This window comes from Adiantum capillus-veneris, chromosome 28, assembly GCF_014529385.1.
Source record: "Adiantum capillus-veneris isolate H3 chromosome 28, ASM1452938v2, whole genome shotgun sequence".
NCBI lineage: Eukaryota > Viridiplantae > Streptophyta > Polypodiopsida > Polypodiales > Pteridaceae > Adiantum > Adiantum capillus-veneris.
This window is the reverse complement of record NC_140958.1, coordinates 46,291,160-46,297,699: the sequence shown is the minus strand read 5'-3', so window position 1 is coordinate 46,297,699 and position 6,540 is coordinate 46,291,160.

Here is a 6,540-nt window from a genome sequence, read left to right as displayed (position 1 = left end):
GTGTCTTCTTTTTCTTTGCTTGGATAACTGACGCGGTATCTCTCTCTTCGAGGATATGGCCTGGCCCTTGAAGCATGGACCGTGTAATCGCATAAGCGGGTGCGACGGGTGGTATTGGCGATGTCACACTAGCAATTTTGACCAAATTTAGGGGTGTGATTTTAGGCGCATTTGGGTCATTGGGCAATCAAGTGATCTATGCCACAATGATTACATGTGAGTATTGGCATTGCAGACGTGCTCCCTGGATTCATTTGCATCTGTGTAGCATTCTTTTGCAGCCTAATAGGGCACTCCGGTGCCCGATGTGGTCCACCACACTCGTAGCATTGAAGAGGTGGCCTCCTAGCCTGGGTGTTGATATTTTGACCTCTGGATGCGAGAGCAGCAGCTTGATAAACCGGCTTGACTTGTCCCCAACAATCTTCCATGTAGTATATAGGACACTCTTCCAATGTATCAAGTCCGTAGGCAATACTAGTGTCTATTTCCTCCTCACAGCCATCTGCATAAGCATTAGATGGCTCGCAACCCACTTGGTTCATAGGGGCGACTCTTGGATGCGGGGGCTGCGGTCCTAGCACAGGAGGTGGTAGCGGTGTAGCTTGTACAACATTTTGAGATCTAGGGACCATGTGTTGCGGTAGTTGCTCAACAGGTGGAGCAGGCATCAATACAGGAGCTCGAGGTGCATCCGTCCAGGCTACAGGTGGTCTATTTGCCATCATACGTTTGATCATTAAACAATCCTTAGCTTGGTGACCATACCTACCACATGCGTTGCAAGTTCCATTAAATTTTACTCTAAACGTAGGGCACTCACTAGTGCTATGTGGACCTAAGCAAATGGAACACCATTGTTGCTCCCTTCTTGGATACATGTGACTATTTTGAGGGGGTCGATTATCCTTAAGAGACTCTTGGATTGCCTTGGTGAGGTCTGTCAAGAATGTCTCAAATACCTTTGGCTCATTGGCAATGGGCTTTGCAGTCATGGGTTCATACTCAATGGCTTGTGAGCTAGTGGATCTCGTGTCAGTAGACACCCTCATGCCTGCTATCATCAAGTTGTCCTCTAATTGGATTGCATTGGCAGTGACATCTTCCTAGGTTGTGATACCTCTAATCACTAGTCCATTATGGATTCCTTCATTCCTCAACCCTCGGATGAATCGATCAAGCAGTTGGTTATTGTTGAAGCGCTCATTTACAGGGCAGTGAGAGTTTAAGTGCTTTAGACGACTAATGAAGTCCCTTACTGACTCTCCTTCCTTACGTTCGGCCTTCTGTAGCTGAGATGCTACACCCCAAAGCACACCTTCTCGTATGTACTCCTTTAGAAACAACCTTCGAAGGGTAGGGTAGATTGTTTTCTCGTCCACCCTTAGGGTCCTACACCAATCTCCAGCCTTCCCACTTAAGGTCAAGCTTAAGGCATTGCACTTATGTAGTTCGTTGCGTTCCCCTAAGGAATCACATACTTGTTCAAACACTTCAATGTGTTTTCTAGCATCTTTGTCCCCATTGAATTTTTGCGTGAGTTTGGCAATTTGTACTGCCTTACTTCTAGGCTCTCTATCAGATGCATGACGCATATTTTCCGCGATAGATCGACCTATGGTTTGAGCAAACGCTGCCAAGTCACCTATGTGAGGAGGTAGGGCCGGTGGAGGTACTCTTGGAATCATATGTGGGAGAGGGATGGGTACCGGTCTTGGCATATGTGTGGATGATACAGGATATGGAACATAACCGGGCATAGGTCCACTCGGATAAGGGCTAGGGAGCGGCACTCGAGGAGCATAAGCAAGTGGTACAATTGGAGGTGTGGGGGCCATGTGTGCATAAGGGACTAGAGGCACATACGGTCGAGGCCCCATATTAGGTACTACGACACTAGGTAGTGGCACTGCGCTAATCGTAGATGTCATCGGTACATTCTCTGTCAGGCTTATCCCTGGAGTGAGCACTGTGTTTTCCTTAATAGAGGGTTGAGCCAAGTTAGGGAAGCTAAAGTTGTCGCTCGGAGGCTCAGATTGCATAGAGACCCCAGGTGAAATGACGTAAGATGGGTCCATGGGACTCATTAGAGGAGTCTCCATTTGTGATAGAGTGGGCTGTTGAGCCTTGCTCGTATCCAGAAATCTCATGGGGCCAGTTGAGAGTATATTTACCCCTCGGTTTTGCCTTTCTGATTGAATAATGCCATGGATAACATTACAGATCATTTTCTGTTGATCTTCGATGCTCGTGGCACTAGAGGTGGATTGTACAATCTCTATCCATCCTACATGGTAGGCGTGGCCAGAGTGTAGATCCGTCAACACCTCAGTGTGGAGGTCGTATGTCCAATGATCATTAATGAACAATCCTTCTAGAGTCGACGTGTTAACGGTTTCTTGTGAGGTAGAAGCAATGTTGCTCCCCGTGGTTTTACTTGTCAGCAACGGTACTCTAGAGGGAACTTCTGAAGGAGGTAGCTCAACAGGGCCTTCTTGGTAAGAAGTTGGCAGGATATCCACATGGACACTCTTTGGGGGTGTGGGGTCCACGTGCGATGTGAAAGGAGAGTCCACTTCCCCACCCCCTTCGTGTGCTTCATTTGCATCAGGTTCCGAGCGAGTAGCTCTACCTAATGTTTCCATGAAACGGCTAAACATACTAATACTAGGCTGTGGAGCTTCGGGAGGTGCATGGCCTTCTCTCTCAGTGTTTTGGGTAGGGTATGCTTCCATGATTTCTAAGTCGGAGGAGGAGTCACTAGCGGCTATTTTAGGGTCTTGGGTGGTGCTACCTTGTGTCCCCGCTGAGGGTCTAGAGCCTATCGTGGATGGGTAATGGGTGTCCGTATGAACAGAGGCACCCTCAATATGCTCGTGTTCTAGCACCCGCCCGGAGCGTAAGTGCATGTGCTTTTGATACCCTAAGGTGTCAGTGAGTGCCCGTGAAGGCTGCTCACCTAGTATTTTTGGGTGTTTTGCAACCCAAGTCTTTCCTTAATTTGACTTTTTGGTCCTTTTTTTCTGACCCGGCTATAGAATAGAGCGTATGATAGCTCAAAACGAGCGTCTCGGTCAGAGGGTCGTGCCGTGCTTTACAGCCCTCCGTTTGGTCACTCTATGCCCTCGGAATCCCTAACTAAAACTGTCAATTTCCAGTAGGGAACTAGGCCCAAACTAGAAAGTCTAAGGGTGCAAGTGGAAAGAGAAGGGAGGAGAGTGGAGGACTTGTCCCACATGCTCTCATTCTCTCTTGAGGGAATAGGGTATACATATAAGAGTGAGTCTAGTATATATCATAGGACTGAGGCCTGGGCCTGGGCTTGGGCTTGGGCTTGGGCTTGGGCTTGGGGAAATGATCCCGATCCTGATCTATCTTTTATACAAACCAACCCGTCCGTTTTTAAACTCACGTTTTTTTATTTTCGAAAATTTAACCGCCCACTCACTCGCGTTTTTATTTTTCGGATTTTTTTTATTTTATTTTTTTTAAAATTTGATGCAGAAAATGCAGAAATTGAAAATGCAGAAATGCAGAAATTGAAAAAACGCAAGAAATGCAGAAATTTGAAAAAGCACAAAAAATGCAGAAAATTGCAGAAATTGGAACTTGACAGAAAATTTAACACAGAAAACGCAAAAAATGCAGAAAATGCAGAAATTGAAACTTGACAGAACCAGAAAATGCAGAAAATGCAAAAACGCAAGAAATGCTAACTGTGCAGTGTAAACCAGAAAACGTAGAAAACGCAAAAAACAGAAATCTCCACACAACTACACACACTCATTCCCTGCCTTTCCTATGATAGAAATTGCACCACAAGAAAGCGTAAAGTGCTAACCGAGCTTAGTGTAGGGCATATCCCCGGCAACGGCGCCAAAAATGTGCGCTCCTTGCCGCACTGTCGAAGCAAGGGACTTGCCGATACACCGTGTGCGAGCCGCAGACGGCTCTAAGTACACAACAAGCCTAAACTAGCAAGCTCAAGAGAGCAAAGGGTGTGTCACTCACCGCTCTACGCTCGCCTTCGTGGTGGATTCCTCGTCGCGATGAAGAAGAAGCTGTAGTCGTGCCGCGCTCAACCGCTTCGCCGCCGTCGTGCCTTCGCAATGCTCGATCGCACACACACTCTCCCTCTCTCTCTCTCTCTCTCTCTCTCTCTCTCTCTCACACACACACACACACACACACACACACACACACACAAGGAGGTGAAGAAGAAGAAGATGGAGATGGAGATGGAGCAAGAGCACTCTTCTATTGCACAAATGAGAGAATGAGTGAATTTTAGGTTTAGTTGGCTTTTATATGAGCTCACCCCATTCACACTTGGGCGCCCGTGCTTAGCCAACTAATCCCTTGAATGTCCCAGTTAGAGTGCGCCTCTCATCGGCGATCACTCTTACCCTTTTCCTATTGGACCGACAAGCCCGGTACCTGACTCTAAATAATACAACGTTTATAGATCATAGGGTGTCCGTGTGCCGTGAGGGTTAACAATTGACATTATGCTGTTCTAGGTTGTGTTGCATGCACTTTATGGGTGGTGTGATTCGCTCCCGCAACACCTAGGTTATCTCAAAATCATATTTCTTTGGAGAAATTAGTCGTTCAACACAATCACATTTTGCTAGAGACCTTATCTTGGAGTTTAGCATGACATATTTTTCTCAGGAAAATGTAGTCTCTAAACCATGCTTTATTGAAGACAATCATGTTCAATTCCTTCTCTAAACCATGCTTTGTTGAAGACATTCAAGTTTCAGTTCCTTTTAATTGTCGATTCGTATTAGATTCATTATTTATATCATGTGAAACCTAAAAATATTTTTGTTGCAAATAATAAGAAACAATTTCCAAAGATATTATTCCTTGTTCTCTTTAATTGTCAAGTCCTACTAGATCCATTATTTATAGCATGTGAAACATAGAAACTTTTTTGCTGCAAATAATAAGAAATAATTTCCAAATATATTATTTCTTCAAAATTTAGTTTGCCACCTTTGATATTTTATACAAATATCAAGTAAATTTCACATATAGAGTCCCAACTTGTTAGCTCAAGGGTTTTAGCTCGGGAAATGGCAACCCCCCCCCCCCCCCCCCCCCCCAAAAGGAAATAGAATGAAGGCCAAATGCATCTAGAAACCCACAATAGTTCACCTTTATACTTATATGCAAAGTTCAAATTTCTCATATATTAAGGCTTGGCAAATTCAGTATATTCCGAGAAAAACGGTAATGAAAATACTCATCAGGAAAGAAATGAACCTTTATGATTGCATAAGTTACATGATAAATGAAAATTTGATGTTTTATGTATTATCAAGTGTTTGGTTGCCTAAAAAGGATTGGGGCCCAAGGAGTAAGTAAGAGACGTGGTCTCACTTCTATTTAGCGACATTAGTCAGATTTGGGTCACCTTAGGGACAGTGGGGGTAAAGTGGGGATAAAAAGCTAGTAGTTTAATTTACTGTAAAAGTTTCTTTTAAAAATTTATATTGCTTTTCAAGAACTCCTAGTACTCGTGAAACTGGAGGAGTTAGGCATACTTTCCTACTCTTTAGCACATTTTATTTTTCCCTACAATATAGCAAGAATTTTTCTCCCATAGAATGGGTTTTTCTTCCTTCTAATTCCCCCCATTGGCCTTCAGTCTGACACAAACTTAATTTTGATGTATAAATTCATTTGTGTGTCTGATCACTTGTTGAATAATAAATGCCATTGGTCGCATGTTTCATTTTTAGGTGTTTCCTCCATTTCTGCATGTTTCTTTTCTAATTTATTTTTTTTCCTTTGCAGAAGAATTGTATAGCTGTTTTTTATTTGTTTTAACTCCCATGTAAAAGTAATGCAAAGAAAAAGCTGCGTACGAAGGTTATTACCAAGTTTAAGAGCCTATCCACTCAAAATTGTTTGGCATATATGTCAAAATTTGGTGACAAACATGACTTATATACACTACATGTAAGCAAGCAAGTAGCAAAAGTGAATAACTAGTCTCGTCTTTCACTTGTCGATTTATCAAGGGAGTAACATTGCAAAGGAAGAACCACATTCAATGTGAGAGATTTGGCAAGCCTCATCCCGAGTACCTTATAGTTGTAATGATCTTTCCTCGTGTCTCCCCATTCTATGAAGCTTGGATTGATCTAGTAGTTTATGGTAGCAATAAGATCATGGTTTATTAATAACTAGAGGATGAGTAACAGAATGTGTGACCCACTACTGAACAGGAAAACAAAAGTAAAAATCGTCGTCAACTCTCACTCACACTCGCCCCCATATATATATAAGACTATGCTCAAGAAAAAAGAAGACAATAGGTTTGCCATCATAAACTTGCCCAGTGGCACTAATCGACAAGCTTTATCAAACGGTCCACAATTTCTCCTAAGAGTTCCATGCTTTATCAATGCCCTCTACAGCCAAAAAAATACAAACCATCACTGTATATACTACTAAGGACATCCCCAATTAGAAGTTTGAATGTCATTCCTAAGTCGTAAAGTCTTGAAACAAGACAAATAGTCAGTA